Genomic DNA, 26619 nt, shown 5'->3' on the forward strand with positions numbered 1-26619 from the left:
CTGCCCTGCACATCCCAGTTTATGGGATGCTGAGATGGGGACTCCTCTTGAAACCAGAACAGGGATAGAGAGACAAAACTCCATTTCCATCCAAGGGATGACCTACAGCCCTTCACTGCATCCCCACTGAGCATCCTGAGCCTCAGCACTGACATTTGGATGACACGCAGGGTGCAAGGAGGAGAATAGGGGGGGCTGAGGTGGTGAAGCACTGGTGGTCCTGATGTTCCTCTGCCTGGCTGGCACGTGTTCATCCTAATCCTTCTGCATCCATCTGCATTTCTTTAATGCAATTCAGCCCAGCATTTTCGTAATCACCCAGCAGCACCCAAGGGAAGCTCGCAGACACCCCATGGGGGTGACGTGTTGGGGCAGCAACCCAATTCTCACCCATCCTGTCCCTCCAGACCTTACCGGAGCGTTCCAGCAATATTTCCACCGTGTGCAACGAGCTGAGCCTGCCCCTAATCAGCCACATGCTCCTGGAGTTACTCGAGCAGCTAATGTCAACCAAATGCATCTCTAATGCTCTTAGGCCACCTAAGCCGCCTGCAAATGAGCTTTTTTCAGGGGAACTGGTGAAGGAGGGGGGTGGCATGCATGTGGTTTTGCAGCTCTTGGGGATGGATGCTCCCTTGCTCACTCTGACTGCTCATCTGCATCCCCACTATTGCCAGCATACTGCTTCCTATAAAGTACCCCACAGCCGGAACACATCTTTGCCTTCATGATCATAGAATGGCTTAGGTTGGAAAGGATCTGAAAGATCATCTAGTTCCAAACTCCTAACACAGGCAGGGCTGCCATCCACCAGGTCAGACTGCCCAGGGCCTCTTCCAACCTGACCCTGAATGGCTCCAGCGATAGGGCACACACAACTTCTCTGCACAGCCTATTCCAGTGCCTCACCACCTTATGAGTAAAGAATTTCTTCCTAACATCTAATGTGAATTACCCTTCTAGTTTTTAAAGCCTTTTTCCCTTTCCTTATCACTATCAGACCGCATAAGAATGACAGTGATGGGAAGAAGGAAGCCACTGGGTTTGCCCAGGACACAGGTCCTGGAACATGCTGACCTCCCATTGTGCACAGATACATCCAAAGGTGGGTATGAAAAGCATATTCAGAAATGTTCAGCATTAAATTTCAATCCATGAAGATTAAGATATAGGGAACAGAAAAAAATAAGATTTCCCCCCGGACATGCCTCCGGTCAACACTGAACACTGGTGAACACGATGATGCTGTGAGCCCTGCTTTCTGTTGAGGAAAACCAATCATTTCCCCAGACTGTCACTCATCAGACTCTTGTTTTGAAGCTCGTCCCTTCCCTGGGTCAGCAGCTGCTTAGCGCCGCGTGGCTGGAGCCTCAAAATAGAACATAAGTACATAAGTAACCAGAGCTTGGAGAATATGCACCCCCTCTCCTCTCCTCCCATCCATTGCCTGGAAAATTCCCTCTACGTTGTTTTATACTGAAAAGGCTCTGATGTAAAGAGAAAAAGAGGGGCTAGGAAAGGGGCCACACACTGAGCAGCTCATCACACTTCCCAAGCATCATTTCTAGCCACTCCACTTGCTCTGCAAGATTTGTTTTGCAAGTGGTACCCAAGGACTGAGCAGAAACAGAAAAAGTGGAAAAAAAACAAGCAAACCACCAAAAACCAAAACCAGGGAGCAGCTGAAGTGGCATGGGGAAGCTTTCCAATGGAAACGTGCCCAAGTTGGCTGTGAAAATTATGGACTTTCCCAATGTTCGTGTGCTAATTATTTATTATTCACAGCACGTGCCAGCCCTGGCGCTGCCCCGGTGTGCAGCACAGAGCCCAGCCCCATGTGGATGGGTTTATGGAAAGGAGATTAGAGAGGGATGGGAGCTGGAAAAGGGCACAAACCAAAGGGATTTTGGCACCATGGTCCAATCAGACCCTGTTTTTCTGGGCAAGGGATCACGAAGAAGGTGGAGGTGGGACACGAGGATGGGAACGATGGCATCCACACCACACTGTATACAGGGTTTGAAGGACGACTACTCCTTGTTACATGGTTAAGCATGGTGATGATAGGTTGATGGTTGGACTAGATCATCTTAGCAGTCTTTTCCAATCTTAATGATTCTATGATTCTATGATATTTTCAGAGCCAGTTCATTTTTCCAGCCATTCTTCTTAGCTGGGAATTGGCAGCACTGTCGGCATCACTTTAATTCTATCAATATCAGTCCCATCGTTTCACCCCTAACTTTTTCTTCCCTTAAAAAACAAAGGAAGAGATGGGATGGAGCCAGCTCTGCTGTTCCTCAAGGTGAATCTTCACCTGAATGATGCTAAGCCCTGATCCTTTGTGGAATTCAAAGCCAGACTGGACTCAGAATGATACAGGCTGCAGTGATCAGTGCAGAGCAGCTGTACTTCCTGCAAAGCTTTGTTAAAAATGGGTTTGATGACATTCTGGAGCCATAAGGGTGAATGAGATGCCTCGAGTGGGTTTTGCAGATCCCCTCCCATTCAGCTCACCACCTACTGCCCAGATCACAGAAGCTGGGATTTTTGCTCAGAACTGACTTCAGAAAAACCAGCAACCCATCATGTGAATACTTTCCAAGAAAAACTGGCTGGCATTTATCTTCTCCAGCAAGATTTTTCCCTTCTCCATATGCTTTTAAGTTAAAAGAGATGAAATCCCCTTCAGGAATGGGAGAAAGCCACAGGTGCCTGCTTAAAGAGATTCAGAAAGTGAAAATTGCCTTAGACTGAATCCTTGCAAGACACATCTGTGCTTTTCTCCCATTGTATCTGCATGGTATTACAGAATCATAGAATCATTTAAGTTGGAAAAGACCAAGATAATTTAGTACAACCATCAACCCATCACTCATGCCCACTAAACCATCTCCCTCAATTCTGCAGCATTTCTCTTGCCTGCAGATGTCCCTTCCTATCTGTGGGTAACATGGGGAGGATTTTCAGACCAGCAATAATCCCAAACCATCCTTGTCCATCTCTCCATGCCTGATCCTCCACATGGGGTTTTCCAAGCTGGCAGAGAGATTTTGCTCTTCTCCAACAAGGTGTGTTTGAAGGAATTATAGAATCATTAAAGATGGAAAAGACCACTAAGATCATTTAGTCCAACCATTAATTTGCAATGCAGAGCAAAAAGCAGCAAGTGCCTCATGCACAGATTAAAGCCAGTCACCGAAACAATGCTGTGGAATGCTGAGCTGTTGTGAGCACCAACTCTGCGTTGTGTGTCAGGAGCTGAAGTCTGTTATCCATCATCATCTGACACAAGGTTAGTGCTCCATTGGTGCCCTGAGTATTACATGTGTTTTTATTGCCTTGGGTGTACTAGCTGCCAGCAATGGAGATTCAATGGGAACTGTCTGTGTATGAGAAAAGCAAGTACTCATTTCCCACAAGGTCTCATTTCCAGTGGAAGCATTTCAAGTATTTTGGCAACTGCACATCCTGGCAATTCAGCCCAAAGCCCATAAATTCCTAATGGATTTTCAATCACAAATCATCCCTAGCTATACAGGCTGCAATGCTGATTACCATATTAAGTATGGCAGAACAATGCAGACAAGGGTATTTCGGCTAATATTAATAACCTGCCAAGTGAATAAATATCCTTCAGACTGCAGAGCTACAGGGAAGCAGGATGAAGCACAGAGACATAGCTGCACCTAGCTGCAGATGTCCCTCTTCATTGCTGGGGTTTTGGAACTAGACAACTTTTAAGGTTCCCTTCCAACTCAAATGATTCTATGATTCTATATGTGATAAGCAAGTCCTGGACAAAGATCCGTAGTGATACAGTTCTGGCCCTTCTGGCTCAAACTCGTTGGAGTGAAGTCCAATGAAAGAAATCTAGTGTAGGCAAGTGGAGGAGCTGGATACTCTGTTCTATCCCCACTGCCACCACAAGCCTGCCATACCAGAGCACAGAGAGGGATGGGGACCATCTCCCCACAATGCACACAACGGTGTGACCCTAATACCTGCAGTTTGGTTCTGATATAGGAAAAGATTTTGCTGGGTTGAAAGAGGACAACAAGGGAATGAGAACAGCCCATCACTGCCATGGTGGCACTTGATGGGGCCATTCTTTTCTAGCGGCCAGCCACTGCACAGCAAGGGACAAACACTGGAGACGTGCCACAAGGCCCAAGGTGCTCAGCTTGGCTGACATCACAACAGAATCTCATTTTGCCCCAGTTGGTGCTGAAAACCTTACCTTTGAATGCACACATGGACTTCAGCTTGTCCGGATGGGTGTCTTCACCCCCCCTCCCAAATCTCCACGCATTCTGGAAGTTTTGTGTTCTTAAGCCATTGCAATTTGCTGTTTGGGTTACATACCATGATACACTGCTGGGTGTGAGAGGCCTGCAAGCATGGGATGACCATGGCTGGATCCTGGTGCACACCAAGGTGCAGGAAAGAGCCCTGTGCTGCCTTCTGTACAAAAAAACCTAGGGACAGGTGGCCTGGAGAGCTCAAACACTAAGAAGTGCCTTGGTTTAGGGGCAGCGTAAGCCTGGAGCAAGTCCTCCAGTGAAGCCATGATCTGGAAATCATCCCACAGCTCCAATTTACCATGGGAAGGTCCTTTTGTAGAAATCTAAGCGTGTATGCTTTGTAACCAAGAGCCCAGTGAGGATCCAGAGTGAGCATACTCTGGCATGGTGAGGATGCAGTAAGAGAATCATCTTGGTTGGAAAAGATCTTCAAGATCATCAAGTCCAGCCATCAACCTGACCTACTGAATCCTATCACTGAACCATGTCCCTTGGTGCCATGTCAACATGTCTTCTGCATATCTCCAGAGATGATGACTCCATCTGGGCATCCTGTTTCAATAACTGATTATTCTCTCTCTGAATAAATTATTGCTCATATCCAATCTAAACACCTCCTGGTGCAACTTGGGGCCATCTTCGAGCAGAGGGGAGCACTGGGCTCTCTTTCTAATTATTTATTTGCACTGTGATTGCTCCATTAAGCATATGTTGGCCTTATTAAAGCCATATGGGAATGGACCAGCAATGGCAGGGATGGGGCTAGTTGTCCTTCTGGTACTGTGGTGAAAAATAGAGATCAGGTCTTCCTTGATGCAGTTAATAACAGGGACGGGACAGACGAGCAGATGCCATACTGCTAGACTGGCTGGTGTTAAGCATTACATTGGTGTAAAGAGGGATGCAGCTGCTAAAGTTAGGTTTTCCTAAACACAGCAACTCCCTAAGCAAAGGAAGAGGAAGCTCTGCAGAGCCAAACTGTTGCTCCACATGGGTTTTTAGCAGCAGCACTTAAAACAAAGGGCCTTACTCACCCAGACGATACGTATCTTACCCGTATATAAATATATCTCCTGAGTGTGCACATCTCACGTTCAAAGTTCACCTTCAGAAAAACTTAACAAAACACTCATCTGCGCTACATTTGCTCAGCTACTCTCCTGGCTTCATCCCAAGCAGCAAGATGATGCCAGTACATTTCCCTTATGACTGAGTCTTTCTTTTTCTGCTCCCAACTCCAGCCGCACCGAGAGCATTTCCATCCTGACACCCTAAAAACTGAGTCACTCTCATGTAGGAATTTTGCACCAGTCCATCACTGCCATATACACCTTTGATCACACTGAGGTCTACAAGGGACCCACCACCACCCTTGTGCCCCAAGACATGGAGAAGAAGTGGGGCCAGCTGGAGGAAAGCGATCGCGCTGAGATTTCCTCCAGCCACATCCGTGCGGAAGGAAACAGGAATTTGACAGGAAAAGTCCAGGAGGAGAGAGACAAAAACAAGAAACACTGCAGGAGCAGTGTTGGAGGCAGAGCTACAGGCAGCCATCTGCACGTCCTGCTCTGGGTGCTGGGATGGAGAGAGGGGCTGAGGAGTTCCTGCACCTCCTCCACCTCCTTTACAGCACATGGCAAACAGCAGCTTACACCTAAACTCAGAGAAAAGAACTGTATGGCTCCTTATATTATAGTCCTAATCAGACTTGAAGGAGTTTGGTGGTATTTAGGAAAGGAGCAATGAAGCTGGCACGGTGTCAGGGTGAAGACTGGCAAGCATGGGAGGTGGGGAAAGAGGGAGGAATGGGGAAGATCAGATAGTTAGGCAGACAGAGAGACAGACAGACAGATAACAAGGAAAGCACAGTCCTCTCGGCATTGTGCAAGCAGGGAATGCACCCGAGGCTGGGGTAACATGATTGACTCCTTTTTATCTATTATTTGCAGCTCTATTCTTTGAAGAGAGGCACCTACAGCCCTGCAGATGAGACGAGATGCTCCAGACAGCCCTTTATTGCTGTTTTTTTGTTTCTCCCCAACCCCCGAGCAATCCAAATTTGGGGTGTGTGCTGACAACTTTTTTTTGTACCTCAACACTTGCTTGCACCCTAAGAGTTTCAGCAAGTGGGTGAAACTCATGAAAAATGCAAAACAGGCATCAAACATTCAGTATTTGGGGGAAAACGATCCAGCCCCCACCCCATGCCCAGCAGTGAGTTAACTTATGGGCGGTGTGGACTTTGTTTGATGATCTGGGATATCCCCTCTGCTGCCTTCCCCCACCAGCCTGTGGCTGTGGAGCCAACGTCAGAGGCTTTTCCTGGCTTGGATGTGAAGGAGAAGAAGGAAAAAAAAAGAGGTGGTGTGAGGGGGAAGAGGCCAGCTCTGCAGGGAATGGTAATTGCATGCTGAAGGCTGGCTGCCTCCCAAACATGCAGTGTTTTTTGGGGGAGTGTAAATGGTTGACTATTTGGAGATGGCGGATCCCCAAGTTCCATAGCGAGCTCGAAATATTGGGTGCTGGGTCCCCTCACTTCCTTCAGGGATTTTTTTTTTTTTGGTGAGGAGTCAGAAAAGTTCAAATGAGGGGACATTTCCGAGCTTCCTGCCTCACCCAAAAGAATCTGTGGGAAGATAAAATCTGAAGCATCATTCCTGCCCCCAATACATGTAGAGGCACAAGCCCACTCTGGTGTAAACCATCTCCCTTGAGCACCTTAACCCTGGTGCTTCTCCAACCCCAAATACCCAGCGTGGCTGAACATCTGACCTCTTTTTGGTTTCTTGCAGTGTTTTTTTGTACAAGTTTAATATTCATGGCAGGTGCCTGAAGGGCAGGATGAGGGGAGTAATGCTCCTCATTGGGGAAGCATAAGAAACATGGGCAGCTATTGTCCCTATGGGGAAGGGCAGGAATCAGAGAACAATCAGAGGTAATGGCCTTAAGTTTTTTCAGGTGAGGTTCAGGTTGGATATTAGGAAAAATTTCTTCCCAGAAAGAGTGGTAGTGCATTACAACAGGCTGCCCAGGGAGGTGGTGGAGTCACTGTCCATGGAGGTGTTCAAAAAATGTGGAGATATTATACTCAGGGACATGGTTTAATGGCCATGGTGCTGATAGGTCAACAGTTGGACTAGATTATATCAATGGTCTTTCCAACCTTAATGTTTCTATGATTCACATGTCTCTGCTTGGTGGTGGGACCCTGCTGCGTAATCGCCTCTCACCACTTGGTCCTACCATTTTGGGAAGCCAGTGACAGCAGAGCAGCCCTGAACAAAAGGGCACCGGTCATCTTTTTTGCATCAGCAGCAAATCTTGCACAACTTCGTCGCCAAACAGCTGTCGGTGGCTTTGATGGACGTTTGTTGATAAAAATGGGAACTCAACCTACTCAACAGGTGGATTTTGATCTGTGGGCAGTGTTCAAAGTACACACTGTCCTGTGATATGTTGAGGATGGCAATATGGAAAACATGGGAAAACATGCTCTGTCCGAGTGTTTTGTGATAAGTTCTATGGAGAGATATTCTCTGGTGGCACCAAGCCAGACTGCTCAGAGAAGTCAGATATGAAGAAAAGCAGCCCCTACTGGCACCAGGTTAAGAGAGAGTTCATAGTTCCTACCCCATCTTTAAGTTACTTTCATCATCTAGAGCATGTGCTCTTGGTGGTTGTCCTCCTAAATGTTTGCAATCCAAGATGTTCCCCAGGGTTGGGTCTACACGTTTCTCCCCATGAACACAGAACCGTTTGTGCTGGAAGGGACCGTTAAAAGTCATCTTGTCCAACTCCCCTGCAATGAACAGGGACATCTACAGCTCCACCACGTTGTTCAGGCTCCTGTATAACCTGACCATGAATGTCTTGAAGGATGGGACATCCACCACCTCTCTGGGCATTCTGTTCCAGTGCCTCACCACCCTTATTGTAAAAAACTTTATTTACAATTTAAATCTTCTCTCTTTCAGTTTCAGCCCATTACCCCCAGTTTTATCACAACAGACCCTCCTGAAGAATCTGTCCCCTTCTTTCTTACAGCACCCCTTTAGATACTGAAAGGCTGCCAGGGAGGCTGACATGCACTGAGACAGGCTTCTAGCTACTGGCAATGCAATGAGTCCTCTCCCTCTTGCTGGGCACCAAAGCAATCTTCAAAACAACCACCAGCCCATGAGGATGGTGCTATGTGGAAAACCGTGGGATAGCTCATCCTCACCAGCCTTGACTGTTGCCACCACTCAGCGGAAACTGCTCCTCTTAGCAGCCCTTCCACTTCCGATGTGTGGCTTATCCTTTGGGACCCTAAGCCCACATCATGTGGAGAATAACAGAGTTTTCCTCTGAAAAGCCCATCCAGAAGCGTTAGCTCTACCAAAAAGCCACAGCAAGAGCTTCTCGGTTCTCCTGGGACATTGCTCTGCAAACACAGCATGAAGACAAAGCTCTGGGGATAAAAGTGGGGCTTGTGAGTGCCTCTGACCTGCCGGTTTCTGATGAGCAGGGACAAAACCCAGCAGGGCTTTGTTCTGACCCGCGGCTACTCTTGCGCAAAAGAGATTTTATTGAGAGATGCTGTGCCGGCCTCCCCTATCCATCAGAGCTTGCAGAGCAAATAAACGTGGTTTTCTTTCAAATAAAAGATCAAAGGGAACAAAATGATGAAAGTCACAGCTGTCCTTGATGTCCTATCCACCAGGGAGATGGGGAACGAAACTGGAAGGAGGTGGCAGGATCAAGGATTGCTTTGGAAGAAATAGCCTGAGCGAGAAAGGAGATGGTGCTCCAGAAGGAAGATGTTTTGCTGAACTATGTGTAATCATCACCAAACACATGGAGACGTAAGCACTCATGGACAGGGCAACCAACCTCTCAGATCATCAGCCAGCCATGTGGATTGGGACTGCATGATGTTGAAAGCCTTCAAGACCAGCTCCCAGCTTGAGCAGTGCCCTCATCATTGAATCACAGAATGGCTTGGGTTGGAAGGGACCACGAACATCATCCAGATCTAACCCTCCTGCTGTGGGCAGAGTTGCCAACTGCTAGATCAAGCACTAGATAAGGCTGCCCAAGGCCCCATCCTGCCTAGCCTTCATAAAAGCCAGTGAATTATTCACATGAACAAACAAAGCCTGCTCTGAACAGAAACTCTATAGGACGCTGCTACCCACCAACTTCCCATTCAGGCAGAGAAAGCAAGGAGGATGTTGTGTAGCACTGTGCAGCTGGCCGCAATGGACTGTGTCCAGGTGATTTTGGAGAGCACTGAAGAAGTATGACGTCTTCAAAGGAACGGCAGGAAGAGGAGGAAAAAAGAGATTAAAGGTTTACAGCTGAGAAATCCTTTGCCTAAAGCAACAAAGCGGATGCTACAGTGCATCATGTAAACACCGCAACAAGTGGGGATGCCACACTGTCTTAGTTTCACTTGGGATGGAATTTTCTTCAGACTGTCTGGGATGATGCTGTGTTTTGATTCTAGGGGAAAAACGATGTTGATAACACACTGATGTTTATGGTTGCTGCTAAGCAGTGTTGCACTGAGCTAAAGCCTTTATTATGAAGACCCAAGGAGCTGGGAGTAACAGAATTAGGAGAGCTGAGTGAGGGCCAAAGGGGTATTCCATACTACATGACATCATGTGGAAGGAGTTTTGAAGAAGGTAGGGTTCATCACCCTCTCTTCTGCTGCTGGGGGAGCTAGCTGAGCATTGGTTGGGGGTGGTAAGCAATTGCTTATGCATCACTTGTTACATACATTTAGATATATACGTAATTGTTACTATTATCCTTTTCCTTTTCTCTATCTTAGTAATTAATTTTATCTCAAGGCTGCAGGAGCCCATGGATGGCAGTATGTGGTTTGTAAGAGAGCACTTGATTTCTACAGAATTGCCCAAGAATCACGAGCATGCTTTGGCTTTCTTTCGTTAGGATATTTGCATAAAATCAGTGCTGTTTACAGGGAAATGCAAATTCCCTAAAGAAAGGGAAGTGTTTGGACGTGCTGGCTGCTCAGACGTGCCGGGCAGGGAAGCAAACACTTCTATCACCTGAAAATTAAATCAAGGCTGAGATGCAAAGCTTCCCCACCCTGCTCAGCAGGAAAACTTCCCCAGCTCCCAGAGCCGGATCTGTCAGGGACGGGCCAGGCAGGACTCTGCGTTTCATGTGTGCTCTGCATCCTTCCCAGCCCCGCGGGGGAGGTTTTGATGGACTGGAGACACGCAAGCTGCTCCGCTCCCCATCGTTTCAGTGACATCTTGACACCTCAGCGTGGGTGGCATTTCCTGGCCACCCTTGCTGTGCTGCAGCAGGCTCTAACCAGGCTGAAAATGAATGAGCTTCCCCGGCTTGCATCAATTAAGCTGTGCGTGTAAATTCATCAGTCGTGATGATGAAAATAGCAAATATTTATTTTCAGGTTCACCTCAATGCATTTTGGTACACACCCTGTTGTAGGCTGGGCTGGGCATCCCCATCACTCCTTCCTCCTTAGGAAAGCAGAAGTCATTGGGAGTGGTTTCTCTGCTTTGGGGTTAGAGGGACACATGAGATGGTTTCGGGCTGGCGGACACACAGCTGTTCTCAATTCTCCCTATTGCACCTGCATTTCTCTCCACCTCTGTTTCCTTCTGCTTCCTAAAAAGCTCAGCTATAACAAACAGAAAATATAACATTGTGAGAATCTCTGGGGACCATGCAGAAATACCCAGCATTTAATGCTGTTCAGTTCCTCTCTCACAAACTCAGTGCAACTAAATGAGGGCATGCCTATTAATATACCTGGCTCTGTACTGAAATCCATACAATTTTAACTATCTCAGCAAAAAAAGCACATTACTTTGCCCTACAGGAGTTGTGCATAGAATACTTAGAGCAGCCAACAGAAAGGATGTTTTGCTAGTTGGCCAATGTATCCTGCAGATTTGGCACATGAGAACTAAGAGTAAAACCAGCCCACGGACGGGTTGTACGTGCAGTCCAGCCTGGGTGGGGAGAGATGAGGTCTATCAAAGATGTCCTGTTAGCTACAGCACATGGGGGCTCATCTGCTTCAGCAAAAAGTCAGCTGAAATCCTAGCTTGGTTCAGCTTCATCAGCATGAGAACACTGAAAAGCTGACAGCAAAACTGGGGTTTCCTCCATCTTGCAGAACCCAGAACTTCTTATGAGCTCTTGCTGGTTGCTCCCTCCTGGGCAACTGCACCCAGGAGCTTGGACCTGTCTTGGGGAGCAGATTATGAAAAAGCATTATTTTCAGCTGAAGCCAATCCCAGCCCATCTGCAATCACCCTGGCACAGCACAGTGGGCAGCATGAGGTAGGGACAAGCAGCCAAGGGATGCTAAATGAGCGCTAATTAAAGACACCAGCATGACATGAAACTCAGCTGCTTGCTCCTCAGCGATCTTATCAGCTGCTTGAAAAGAACCCTCTCCATTCTATTTCCAAATCTACTGCAAATGGCACTCTCAGTAAGATGGAACACATCCTTTCTACAGACATTAGCAAGGCATGAACAGGCATTTACTAGAAACACAGTAAAACGAGTTCCCCCAAGCATTACCCATAGGCTGCAATTGCTCTGCCCAGCAATGACACCAAAAAGACTTTGGGGACTTTGGATCTCCAGCTCTTGCCAGTGCAGGCTGTGCTTTGTATCTGGGTTCAATCCAAAGCAAGTCAAGGTTTGAAAATTGATTTTTCTGAAGTCCCCAAACGCTATTTCAAATGACCATCCTGTTGCAAAGCATACCCCTCAGCACTGGAAACACAGAGAGGGGACAGACACCAGGGCTACCAGCAGTGGCACGGTGACACCATCTCCTCACCTACAGCACACCCTGGCAATCCTCCCAGTTTGCAGCCATAGCCCCAAGGATGAGTGCAATTCCCAGCAGACGGTTATGAGAGGTGCAGCCCTTTGATGTCCAGGAACCAATAAAACCCATCCTTGACCTGTCCACTTGACTAAAACAAACAGAACTCAAAAAATTATCTGGTAGCACTTTCCAGCATCTCATGGGAAGAACTGCTGCCAAGCTGTGTGCACAATGCCCCTCTTTGAAAGCTAAGATGGTCAAAGAAGCACAGAAGGAGACCATCATCCAGTTTGTTCTCGTACCAATTCTAATTCCATCCCACCAATCTCATTCATGGAGAATAAGTGAGATTGGAAAAGACCACTAAGATCATACAGTCCAGCTGTCAACCCATCCCATCATGCCCATCAAATCATGTCCTTCAATGCCACATCTACTCTTTTCTTGGCAATCTCTCTGGATGGTTAACTGCACCACCTCCCTAGCACTCTATTCCAATGCCTCACCACTCCTTCTGAGAAGAAATTTTTCCAAGTAACCAACCTACTGGAGACAGCACTTTCTATGTGTTTTATTGTTCCCATACATTTTAGCAAAGAGCAATGGGAATGAGGATGCTCAAGAGGAGCTCAGGAACCCATAGCAAGCTAACTGCATGTAGGATTAACCCAGTTTTTAAAACACCAGATTTTAAAGCATAACTTGTCTCCAAATCATGCCTCTTTGAATGAGTTCACTTTCATGAAGCCACCCCATATGCTCGCCTCAAAAAATGTTTTTCTCTGGCTTGCCTCCAGTTAATTGGATAATTGGGAGTTTATAAGTTCATAACTTCAGCTGAAGTCAGAAAGTTTCATCTTTCATTTTTCCAAAGCTGATTCACGGCCAGCCTGGCCCAAAACACAGGCTTGTTTCAAGTTTGCTATTATTTCAGAGTTCATTCACAGTTTAAAACCATGCTCTGGTCGCACCCGGTATCTCCCATGCTTTCATCCAAACTCAGCGCTGGCACACAGGAGCTCAGAAACGCCTGCGTGTTCCCAACTTGACCTTTATTGAGAGAAATGCCTCCAGATTTGTTCCTTTGCTACATATCCAGAGATTTCATGCCAGGATTTCAATGTCGGGGCTGCTTCTTGCCTGAACCATCAGCACCGATGTTGAATGCAGGCAGGGAGCAGAGACAGGGCAGCAGACTGAGACATGACATCTTGGGCTGACTGTATGGACTTTGAAACAGATATCTGAGCTTTTCCAGTTGCCCCCTCTGCTACAAGAACTTGAGCTTCCTAATTTCACTGAACCCAGCTGTCTCACTGGTCTGCAAAGCAAACAAGAAGAGAAGCGAGCTTTTTGGCTCCCTTGAAACTTTGCAATCCAAGAAAATCAGACGAAACATTTGAATACGCTTTAGTTTGTCCATCAACAGTCTCGACTTCTTGGGGACCTGACCCTGCGTTTGAACCGACCAGCGCTACCCTGACGACAGTATTTTTGGGTCCTGTGTGAAATAATCCCACAATAGCCCCACTGCCAAGTCTTGCAAAAATTCCCAGGCCACGGGGCTGCTGCTGGCAGCGGGAAGCCATCGTGGAGGTGCACCCCATACAGGTTTATGTGGGTTGCCAAAACGTCTTGGGTTTCCAAGGGTCCAGAAGCAGGGAGAGGCATGCAGCACGTTAAATAAATCCTAATAGAAGTATGGAAATACATATAGGCGAGTGCCTGATGTTTCACAATGCATGTCACAGTATGGTTGAGGTTGGCAGGGATCTCTGGGTCACTCTGGTCCAATTCTTGCTCAAGCAGAGACATATACAGCAGTGCCCAGGATGATATCCAGGTGGCTTTTGGAGATCTTCAAAGAGGTGAGCCTACAGCCTCTCTGGGTAAAGTAACCTCTCTGGGCAACCTGTGCCAGTTGCTCTGTTACCTGCACAGCACAGGAGAGCTCCTGATATTCAGGGGAAATCTCCTGGGCTCCAGTTTGTGCCTCTTGTCCTAGCACTGGGCACCAATGGAAAAAGTCATTCTCTGTCTTCTTTGTATCTCCCTTTTTGGGCATTGTTAAGATCCCCCTGAACCTCTTCTCCAGGCTGAACAGTCCCAGCACTCTCTTTCTTGGTAGCTGATGTGTTCCAGTCCCACCATTTTCATGACCACTTGTTGGACTCGCTCCAGTAGGTCTATGATGGATGAACAAGATTCCTGGTCCCAGCTACTCGGAAATATCTCAATTGTGCTCCTCTTGGGAAATTAGCATCTAAACTACACGTCTAACATTAAAGGATATAATTTCCTGTCTTGCTGCCCTGCCCACAGTCATTTGAGGACGCAGACCACATGCAGGGCATCCCAGCCCATCCTGGAGACACAGACCTTCCCACCCAGCTTCTGCCTTCCAGCTCCAAGCACTCGGATGCAGCACCAAACTCCTCATCTGGACGAAGGGAAAAGCACCCCACAGCATGGTGGTCACCTCAGATGCCAACAGCAAAGCCCATTTGAAGTGCACAGGGGCCTTGCTTGTAGCAAGGGATGAGGCTGAGTCCACAAGGTGGAAAGTTCAAGTGGCCTCTGTTTATTTGGCTTTGCAGAGAGCAGTCACCCAGCCTGAACATAGGCCAAGCACCTTCCCATTGCAGGAAGTCTTTAAATAACCATCAGTGGTCAGGGCTTTGGTTTTACAGCTCTGCTGGATTAAAAAAAAAGTCCTTCATTCTATGTCTGCTTCAGCTATTTCCTTGGGTATAAATAAATGGTGTTCCTACCTCCTAGGTTTTCATCTTCATACCCCTTATGATCATGTGCTTCGTGGAAGCTTGCTGAAGGCAAAAAAAAATTCAGCATAGGCATATGAACATTTACAGGCTTCTCCTCCTTGTATGAGACGAATTTTACATCCTTCACTTTGCTTTCGTGTGAATTAGTGGTTGATTTTATTCCTTGGGGCTCTCCTTGCCTGTTCTGTCCAGTCATTAAGGTTCATACTTAATAACTCACTATACTTACATGCACCTGAAACTTTTCTGCACCACAATAATGTGCTTCCCACTTTCCTGTCAATACAAATGGTTAAGACAACGAAAAATAAAATCTTCCCTTGGTCATGGCATCCTCTTCCTTTTCCATCTCCTCCTCACTTGGATCTACCCTCTTCTTGGTAGAAAAGCTCCTTGGATGCAGACAGCGAGGGTTTACCCAGCAGGAGTAACAGGGAAATAACATCCATCACCCCGAAAAGGCTTTCTGATGAATTTACCTTGGGGACTTGGAGCTAGAAAGTCTGCCAAGACCTCAACTGAAAGGGTCACCCAGCGGATCCAGCTCTACAGATGGAAAATACCCAAGTGCTTTATTCTGGGAAGCTGTGTTGGTTTGGGATTTGAGCAGTGCAGGCATGCCAAGACTCTAGAGGATGGAAATGAGTTTTTTTACCTATAGCTGTCATTAACAGATTGCCCTAAAATGATGGCTGGCAAGAAGATGCTCTGTAAACAAGCAGAAGAGTTTTTTACAGTCAGAAAACAAGACCTTGCCCTGACCTCCTCTTGGGCAGATTCACTGGGGTGCAACAAAACAGTATTTTATTTTAAACTATGCTTGTAAAAAGTAAAAAAAAAAAAGCTGCTTCCTTGACACTCCAGTCAGGTAAGGACACAGCAAGCTATTCTGCCTTATAAATAAGCCTGCTCTTGTATATATGTGTTTTAAAATAACCTTATGTAACATAAACACATAGACTTAAAAAAAAATAAAAATCAGCCTCATTGAAACCATATAACTGGGGCCGAGCCAGGCTTTCTTCTCTGCTTCATGGACTTGCACATGCTAACTCAGACCCAGGAAACCACTCACAAGCAAAAATAACACTCCAAAAAAACACCCAGTTCCATTTGCAATTGTTCACCCCTTGAGGGAAAAGTGCAAAATGGAGCAAAATCATGCATTTCTACTAAGGACCATCATTTCTGCCTCAGATTTGAAACGTGGTTATAAGGAGAGGAAAGGCTCCCTCCAATCCACACGTAGCATAAGCACTTTCCACGCTGTCTATCCTCTTTGTGCCACTGAGATGTGTGATTTTTTTATTCTTCCCTGTTCCTATGCCTCATCCGTCAGTGGAAACAATCACCAGGAAATCTGAGCTGTAAAAATAAAACTCAGATTTAGCTTTGGAGGAGCAGGTGCAAGGGGAGAATTTATTTTTAACTCTTATCCTGCAAGCAGGGAATGCCAGGACCCCTCTGAGCAGGCCTTGTCTGTGTTCTGGAGATTTATTTGGAGGTGGTTGAGGGGTCTGACTGGTGGTTAATCCTGGTCCTGGGTGCTTGGGGCTGGAAGAGAAAACATCAAAGCATTCCTGCAGCTGCTGGGGAAAAGGGAGAGGCAGCAGACGTCTGCCTCCTCCCTGCACAGCTCTCCACCCAGCAATCCACAAACAAGGAAAGCTGCTGAGATGTCTCAGAAAACTCTCTGAGTCTGCAGAGAGAAGCATGAGGAGAGAAGCTGGGGATGCCCAATGGGAAATAATACAGCCCAAAAAGAGATCCATCACTACCACTAGCCAGAAAATGTGTGCGTGACTTGATTCCACAGGAGCTAGACCTGGACGAACACTATTTTTGCATTTTATTCCTTCTCTAAGTAATATACAGAGAAAGGACATTTCCCCTGTCTGTGGAGCAAAACAAATTCTGGAAGCTTCTCTCTATCCCTCATACTAACTTTAGAAAGAGTGTAGGACACATCCCTAATATTAACCCAAGTACTATCCATGAGCATAGAGAGAATGGCAACTGGGAAGAAGCAGAGCTTTGGTAGGAGCCTTACTGTGGCATCCATGCATTTATAGACAGTGCTCTCCAGCAAGGCATGCCTGAGACAAATGCCATTTTGAGGATATAGGTACCCAGGAGTCAAAGGATTTGTCCATCAGACTCAGGGATGATTCAGGAGGAACCAGCTTCCTTGATGGACAGTCTGATCTAGCTGGTGGCAACCCTGTCCACAGCAGGGGAGTTGGAACTGGATGATCTTTAGGGTTCCTTCCAACCCAATCCATTCTGTGATTCTTTGAATGAGGAGAAGGATAAATTAATCTCACTAGGGTGGCTAAAGCAATTCCGTCAAAGGCTGGTGCTCAAGACTTCTTCATCTAAGGAATCAGATGGCCTCAAGCAGGCTGTCCCATGAGACTTCTGCAGACATCTCCATGCTCATTACAACTCCAAAGACCACAGAATCCAGCTCCTGATCTTCTCCAGAGCAGAGATGACAAAGTGTTTCCTGTTATTTATAGCAGCTGGAGAGTCTGATGGGAAAACCCCACTTGTGCAACGTGGGCTGCTTGCCATCATTGCTCCGCGGAGAACTGTTGGGCTGCTCTGCATTCCTGCAGTGGTCTCACCGTGGGCAAGACCATGACAAGAGGCTGCACAAGAGCAAGATCAGGCATCCTGCTCCCACTTGCTCATTAGCACAGCGTAACTTGAATTAAGGAAGAAAAACAAAAAACTGCACATTCCAAGGAAGGAGGTTTCAGTTGTGAGACTCCAGGGACCTCGAGGAGCACACTTCACCCACATGGGGCACAATCTAAATGTGCCTGACCTTACCTTGGAGATGATCTCAGCCTTTCAAGGAGACTGAGGGGAGTGCACAGCCCCTCTGTCAGGTGCTACCCATCTCTTCAAAGCATGGTGGCATGTGCATGAGCACATTTGTTCACTGGAAGCCCTATTTCTACCACCCTGGCATGTACCAGTGGTGCTTTCCAGCACACTTAGTCACTTAGGTGCAGGAATTCTGGCAGCCCAAGGCAAGTTCTTCCTGAAACAGGATGGGCTTTGCTGCTGGCTCAGCAGGCGAGAGCCTCCCAGCACCGGCCCTGTGTGAGACAAGCATTTGCTGTCACGCTGTTGAGGAGGAATCCCATAGCTTCTGTTCTGGGCCAGAGCCAGCACTGCTTTCTGCTTGCTTTTCGAGCCGAGGGAAGCAAGCAGATGGGCTGTTCGCTGCCGTGAGATCCTGTGAATCAACTTGCCAGCCACTATAGGAACAGACGGCTCCTGCTCTACAGATGAAATGCTGTGAATGCACCCAAAAGAGCCACAGTCGCTTTGCTGTGATACAAAATTAATCATTTAGCTGGTGGAACAGGATGGTGAGCATCTCCAAAACCATGCAGCTCTAATCAGGGTGAGGTTTAGGACCATGCGCTTCGCTTCATAGTAAAGCTCTTGCTCCTGCCCAGGTGATGATGCTATGGGTAGGACTAAATTTGAGAAAAGAAATCTGAATTTAGGTTTCCTCCTGCTGTAGCTCCACTATTCATGAACCTCCATGCTCCTATGGCAATTGTAGGAAGCTGAGATCCCTCCACACATTATTCTTAGCAATAAAACTCAAACCCAGAGCATTGGCCAAGGCCCTAGGTACATGTCCAAAGACCTTATGTTCTTGAAAGATTAAGTTTGTGGCTGGAAGAAGACCAGAGAGAGAGCAAGAAAGCATGGTCTGCTGCAGCATCCTCTCCATCTAAGCACTGCACAGTAGCCTTGGCTTTCAGGGCAGCTTGGCAAGAAAATACATCCTGAAAAGATTTCATTCAGCTTTCTGCAGAGCTCTCCAAAGAGCAGGGTCAGATCTGCTCTCATGACACTGCCCATGGAGGTCTCAGCCACTGTGATGGGCAAATTTCTGCTAAATACCCTCAGGCTATTTGCCTGCAACTCTAATTAATAACACCGTATTTTGTCAACAAGATTGGGTCAGCAGCAAGTCCAAGGCTTCAAGCTGGTTAACTTTTTTCCACCAAACATGCCCAGGGATATTTTGACTCCCTGCCCTTGAGAAGTTTATTTGTGTAGGTCCCTTTCACTTCCCAGATTCCAGCAACGGAAGATGCTTTCTAATAGCTGGGGAAAGACTTGACGGCTGTGGCCGGGGCTCCCCGGTGCTGGAGCTAGAAAAGCAGAGCACCTGCCAAAGCCGCCTGAAAGAGTCCAAGAGGCTTGTAATTAGCCTGGGAGAGAAACCAAGGCAAGTGCATTGCAAAGACACCATCCCTGGTATGTCAAATGCAGTGAGATCTTCTGCAGAGAATTTGTAGGAGCTCTTCTTGCTGGAGGCAAAACGTGACTGGGGTCATGGTGCCCCAGAAAAAGAGCAACAGAGAACATCAGTTATTCCCACTTTCAGCATTCCGAGTGTCACATCAATCAGGAAGAGTTAATTCAACAGCAAACCAACCGCCATCCCCACCACCCAGGACCACATCTCTCCAAGCAATGCTCTCACTTCAAGGCATCACTGGAAACAAAGAATGGATCCAAATGGCTTAAATTAACCTTGCCTGGCAAGGATTTCATACTTTCTAGGAGCAGGAGGAGCAAGGAGGGAGATTTCCCAACCTTCCTGCCCAGCACCCAACTGAGGGACATGGTTAGTGGACATGGTGAGGATGAGTTGACGGTTTGGACTAGATGATCTTAGTGGTCTTTTCCAACCTTAATGATTCAATGATTTTATTTCCCAAGACGTGTAGAGTGCTTCCTTCATCTGATGCTTCATCACCAAGCACTGAGAAATAAATTCAGGAACTCAAAGGGTTGGGTGAAATAGATTTGATTGAGACTCCCGTGCTACCTGGATCCTCCTGGAAAACAAGTTACAGATGCTACAACTGGCTGACACACTCTTCACCCAGACAGAATAAGAATCTGGCAGGCTCATTATTTAAGAGGCATTACTGCCTTGTGTAAAGGGTGCGTCCTGGACAGCCATGAGATTTACTGTTCAGATATCAAGTGGCTCCTGTCCCAGGAGCATGGTGAGGAAAAGCAACAAGCTCTTTCATAGAAAAGCCATACAGCTCCTGCTTATCACATCTGCAATTATTTGCACATGAAGGGGAGGCCAGGAGGGCAAAGGCACCCCAGGGTGACATAGGGAGGGAAGGAGTAGAGAAAGTCATGCCTTTTAACAGCAGTTGGGATATTTTCTCTGGCACATTCCTCTCCCTCCAGTAATCTTGTGGGAGCCTGGAAAGGTTGTGAAACCCAATTACTCCTTGCTGGCAGCAGTATGGGGATGCTGGCAGCCAGAACAGGAGAGGAGGGGGGGGAGGGCAGGATGGATGCCTGTCACATTACAAATGCTGACACCCATCCTTGGAGGCATTAAGAAAAGAACAGCTGTCACACGGAGTGAAATGGTCTAGAATGGTCACAGGCATGGATTGATGGTTGCATCTTATTGGTCTTCCCAACCCTAATGGTTCTATGATTCTATAATCATTAAACTGTGTGACTCTGGCAAAGGTTTTCCCACCTTTTATCTCTTCTCCACCTTCTCCAAACCTTCTGCTTGGAACAGAGCTGGGTTTGAGCTGCAACATTTCAGACTGGTGCAAAGCAGTGATAATTTACACCAGTGCAAAGTAAGAGCAGCAATGCTTCTCCAGCTGAGTGAGAATCAACAGCATTTCAAATGAACAGTCAGTAAAGCTGAGCCCAACTGCTAGTTGGGCTACTGACGGTTGGACTAGATGATCTTAGTGGTCTTTTCCAACCTTGATGATAATACAGTACATTCTCCTCTGTCAAAAGCACTGGGGAGAGAGACAAAAAAGCAAAGTTTCTCATAGTGGGGCAAAGGAGGCAGCCAGCTCTGTGTGATGCAATACTTACCTGTTCCTGAGATTTGGGTCAGGTCATGCATTTGCATCACTTCAAGCTGTGTTTGCTCAGGGCTAGAAAGTCAAATCCTTTGGGTTTCGCTGTAAATCTCAGCTGAAAGCAAGAGCCGGAGGAGAAGCACAGTAGGATCACAGAATCAGTCGTAGGGGTTGGGAAGGACCTCCGGGACCACGTCTAATCCTATGCCCTGCTAAAGCAGGTTCCATAGAGTAGGCTGCACGTTCCCCTTATTCATATGGTACTTCCTGTGTTCCACTTTGTGCCTGCTGCCACTTGTCCTGTCATACCCCTGACATGAATCTGGTCCCCTCCATTGACTCTTGCCCATTATATACTGATAAGCATCTGTCTCCTCAGGTGAACAGTCCCAGGTGTCTCAGCCTTTCCTTGTAAAGGAAATGCTCCAGGCCCTTCATCATCTTATTGGCCCTTGAGATCCTCCAGGATGGTTCCCCCAGGCTCCCTGCATGATGCCTGGTGTCTCCATCCTTCTATCAGTTGGTCGAAGCATTGGACAAAGTCATGTGCCAGCCAGCACGACATGCCTTTGCCCACCCCTGGTTTCAATTAAAGCCAGGAATAATTTTAGCAAGAACAGAGCACAATCTGCAGGAGGCTCGCTAGCAGCAGCCACATGTTTTGCTGTTGGCAGCTGCAGGTGCACCTCGAGATGCAACCAGTGCCAATGGACAGGTGGCTTAGCAAAGAAACCAAGAAAAAAAATCCACAAATGTATCAGCCAACGCCATCAAAACAAGACTTCTGAGTTTGAGAAAACGGCATTAAGTTGATCCTGGATACTTTGCAAACTGCTTGGGGGCCGTAATCGGTTTATTTGGGGCATGCAATAGCCTTTGGCTCCTACTGTGTTTGCATTTGCCAAAAAGACAGTTGGTCTTGCTGGATTACAGCTGGTGGTAATTACATGCCCATGCCTCCTCAGTAGCAAGGAGGGGAAAAAAGAAAAGAGAAAACTGCATGCTCATTGCTTTGTGCAAAGACAATTCCTGTGAGCAGAAATACACCTTCTGCTCTGTATCTGCACCTGAGAAAATTATCAACGATGCACACTGAAACACAGACAAGATGTGGAAATCACTCCTGTTGAAGCCATTTCATAAGCACTGTTGTATTCCCTGAAGGATGCCACTCTGCCTTGCCCAGCTATAGACATTCCCTGCTGCCCCAAACGTGACTGCAAAATCCAAAACAGATGCTCCAAGATGTCTAGATGCCTGCTTGAAGACATTTTCTTTCATCTGGTAAATTGCTATGTACAAGGGAAAAGATCTTAGGCAGCCCTCAAGATGCTTTAATAAAACCTATTTCTATCCTTTCTGGACTTCAGAATATCTTGTGCTTCAACATCTTAGTCCCTCTCCCAAGCATCTTGCAGCTGGCCTGAGTTTCCTTGCCAGCACAGTCACCCCTGGGACTGGTTTATGGTCAACCACAAGCAAACCCACTGCAGGTGATGCCACACTGCCACCAAGATGGGCAACACTGTGCAAACGGGGCGAATCAGGGGGTTGCAAAAATATGGTGCAAAACAACCTAAGATGCAATGGTAAGGTGAAAACCTTATCAGGAGGAAACATGTCCAAAGATGGGCAACAAAGCTGGTGATGGGTCTGGAGCACCAGTCTTATGGGGATTGGCTGAGGGAATAGGGATTGTTTAGTCTGGAGGAGGCTTAGGGGAGACCTCAGTGCTATCTATAGCTCCCTAAAAGAGGTTGTGGCAAGGTGGGGGTCAGCCTCTTCTCCCAGGTAACAGTGACAGGATGAGAGGGAATGGCTTGAAGTTGTTTCTGGGGAAGTTCAGATTGGATATTAGGAAAAATTTCTTCTCAGAAAGAGCGGTGAAGAATTGGAACAGGCTACCCAGAAATGTGATGAGTTACCACCTCAAAGAGTCTATGATTCGATGAAATCCTCCCATTCCAGCTACCTGGCCGTGTTCCATCCGTCCCTTATACTCCCCTTAGTTCTGATGTGCCCAAGCCTGAATGTAATTGAGGTTACATTTTTGCTGAGAATTTCCTCTCGTTTCCTACAGCTTTTCTAGTTTTGACAAACAAACAGCCAGTCCCCAGACCTTGGGCTCTCTGCTGCTTGTGGTTCCTTCCCCTTCGTTTCTCAGAAATGAACAACAGGAGCGGAAGGTTGCAAAACATGCACCCCTGCCTTCAAATCAAGGAAATGGGGAGAGAAGAGGAAGAGCAACTCCAGGGAGAAAATGCTCACCTGCACCCACAACAAGTGCTGGAAGCAGTGGAGGGTGATTTAAGTGGCCAAAAACACAACGCCACAAAATAAAGGAAAACCAGTGAGGAGGACACAATGCACAATGGGAGACCTGCGCTGCGAAGGAGCCTGCAGGCTGCTTATAAAGGATTTGGGTTGGAGATTTAATGCCCGATGTAACATACAAAACCACATGGCACGGAGAAGAGAAGCTCGGGGTGGAAAACCACTTGATGTGGAGCGAAGCAATGGGTTCTGCTGGTTTGCTCCCAGGAATTTGCTGCTGATCCTCAGTGTCAGGTTGGCACCCAACAGTGGAGAGGAGCGGGAATTGTGTTATTACAGCAGAGCAGCTTGGCTGGTAAATGGTGAGCCAAGAATAATCCTGCTAATAACCGCAGAGCCCAGCTCCTCCTCAATGATGCCAATTTTCACGTGGTTTAACAACACGGCATTAGGGAACAACGCTGCGGTGGAATATAAAATTATTGCAAATGGGCACACGCTGATGTTGTTCAGCTTAAGGATGAAAATCCCACAGAAATCAGCTTCTAACTAAAGGAAAACAAGACGATCTCTAATGGTTCCTTCTAACCTAAGCCATTCTATGATTCTATTCTATGAAAACTTGGAGAAAGTGTAAGATCTGGCTTGTGATGTCCAACAGACTGGGTCAGTTGGACACTGCATCTTTCCCTGCACCAAAGGTACCAACTAAAAGCAGCCAAAGAGAGCATCCAGACCACGACGAGCATCTCAGCATCTCTGGGAAGGAGCACAGAGTCTCGTAGGAAAGAGCAAAAAGGAAACCAAGAAAACCCATGACAAAGATAGTCAAAAGAAAGAATGGGGGAAATGAGACACCAAAGTGAGAATTTATCACCCTCAAGGTGAAAGCAGATTTCTCACAGCAATTCCTACATTTGAGCAGGCACCCAACCATCACCTGAGTTTTCTAAGGTTTTATGCACAGTCTCAAGCCCACTCAGTGGGGTATTAACCAAATCATTTTGAGTCTTCCATGCACCTGGAAGAGATCAGTACTACAAAGACACACGTGCACTTTGTTCTGATGAACTTAAATGTCATAAATAAACATCAACTTTGAGCGAAGCACCTGGCTCAGCCACATACAGGAAACTTCTGCTTCACACAACCAGGACAGAGATTAGCACAAGATTAGCATGGCCAGCAGCAAGCTGTGCTGTTGCTACCCAAGGTTGCAAGCTGGAGGGAAAGGGAACGGTTAGTAAGGCTGCATTAAGAAAAACCTCCTCTGCCAAAAAGGCTTTTTATACTGCAAAATAGAGTGCTAATAAAATCAGCTGATGGCAAAGTGTTCTGCAGGTCTAGATCGTGCAGTACTGGGGAGGCTTTGAGGAAGGAGCAGCTCAGCAAGGAGCTCTGCATGGTCCATACAAGGACGAGCATCTCAATGCCCCTACAAATGAGCACAGAGCCCCCAGAATAGCAAAACCTTTCCCAACCACACTCGGACCATGAACACTGGCATTATTTAGGCTGGCAGACCCAGGAAACAGTAAATACTGGAGCATGGTGTTTAGAACTAGATGATCTTTGAGGTCCATTCAAGCCAAGCCATTCTGTGATTCTAAAAGCCAATGCAGGCACAAGAACAAATGGGTCCAAGTCATCCACAACTGAATTCAAGTTAAAAACAAGAATACTTTACAGGCAGCATGTATTCAGAGGATTTGCTGTGGTCAAATGGGCTCACAGTTTGAAGAAGGAAGCTGTCAGGGGGGCTGTGCCCAAATCCTGCCCAATGATCACACCGGCCCAAAGGGATGCAAACCAAATTCTAGCTGTACATGCCCCTGATCACTGCAGGGGAGTTGGACTAAATAATCTTTCAGGGTCCCTTCCACCTCAAATGACTATTTGATTCTATGATTCTATAAATCCACTGCAATGCGCCTGCCTATGCATCCTCTTGGGGAAACTGCATGGGGATTGAGAAGGGATAAAAAATAAAATAAAATAAAGGCATGGCTCTGTTTTTCCAGCTGACAAGAGGAGGAGGGGAGCTTAACTGCTGACTGGATTTGGACTCCGTGAAATTCGACTTGGCTTCTCTTAAGACAGCAGCCCTGCTCCTCCAAGCACCCTACCAACATTTCAGTACTAGCAGGGGGGAACGGGGCTGACTTGGGTTGCTATTCGTGTGAATGTTCTATACCAGAGGGGAGCTTGAAGAACAAGTCCCCTTTTTATAGCGTGTTGTATGCTGGCAGTGAGCCTGTAAATGAGAAGGAATTCAGAGAGGAGCAACAACAACAACAACAACAAAGCCTAAGGGGCTGGAGGAATTAGTTTGGGAGAGAGAAAGGAGAGAGCTCAGTGTGTGGTCTGATGGATATGAATTGGGGATGGGAGTCGGGACCTGGCCAAGAGCAAGGACTGCACCCACTGAGCTCTTATCCCATGCAATCTGAAGTTTTCTCCCACTTCCCTGTTCTGTCTTTAAGGAGATGCATTTCTCCCACCTCGATGCACAATAATAGTAAACTATAAACACAATCATTAATTTAAAAGCTGACAGAGTGAAGAACAGTAAGGTGAAAGAATGAAAAAGGAGTCCATAAAAGAATTGAACAAAATTGGTTCGAGCTGGGTGAAGGGTGGAAAATACCACTGCGATTGGGTTTCCAGCATGGATGAACCCATACAGACTCAGCGCATCCCCTGACAGCTCTGAGCACACATGCACAAGGCAAAGATTATGGGGACACAGAAGTGTGAGCGTGGACAGAGCCCTGCTACCAGCATCCCCATTATTTGGGGGATGTCAGGTATCCATCAGCATGAAGACAAGATGAATTTTTTCATTTGTTGACTAGAACCCCCATTTTTCTGCCTTCTGCACAAGCTGCAATCCAGCACAATTTGGTGGGGTGCAAAAGGGGGATGCGGAGGCTGGATAAGCCTCCCCTCAAATGCCCCCAAACTCCACCTTAAAAAATAATGAAATCGGGGCAGCAGAGGTTACAGCTTTGGTATGAGAATTTTCATGAACTTGAAAAAAAAAAAAAAAAAAAAAAAAGAAAAAGAAAAAAAAAAGACTGCATTGCTCCAAAGTTGTTTTTTTTTTTTTTTTTGTTAAGCAAGCTTCAGGGGCTCTGGGAGAGCAAAGCTCACTGCAGAGTTTGTTTTCTGTTATGCCCACGTTACCAAGCAGTGCTGGCTGAGGAATGCACAGCAGAGGGGCACCCAGCCCACAGGGACGAGTGGGGACAGGTAGGGTGGCATGTGAGGGCCATCGAGCCCCAAGGTCAACACCTGCAATGCTCAGTGAGTACCCAAGTTTAATGCAAACTGTGCTTCCAGCAGTGCTTTGTTGCATTGCACATGCAACTGCTAAACAAAAATCACTATGTATACATATAAATAACAAGTACATACATTATAAATAATGGCATATACATTAAAAAGCATTTTCTAGAGGCTGAGATGATCAAACCAATTCCCCTGACTCCCTTCCCTGGAGTGCCAGGGTGCAGCACAGCAGCTCCCAA

The 26619-nt window shown here is 46.9% G+C and overlaps 1 protein-coding gene across 1 annotated transcript in view; it reads right to left on the reverse strand.

Annotated features, from left to right (window-relative positions):
* PTP4A3 (protein tyrosine phosphatase 4A3) overlaps positions 1–26619 on the reverse strand; it is a 44270-nt gene that overhangs the window by 11261 nt on the left and 6390 nt on the right. The window lies entirely within an intron of this gene.

Source organism: Meleagris gallopavo, chromosome 3 (genome assembly GCF_905368555.1).
Source record: "Meleagris gallopavo chromosome 3, MGAL_WU_HG_1.1, whole genome shotgun sequence".
Lineage (NCBI taxonomy): Eukaryota > Metazoa > Chordata > Aves > Galliformes > Phasianidae > Meleagris > Meleagris gallopavo.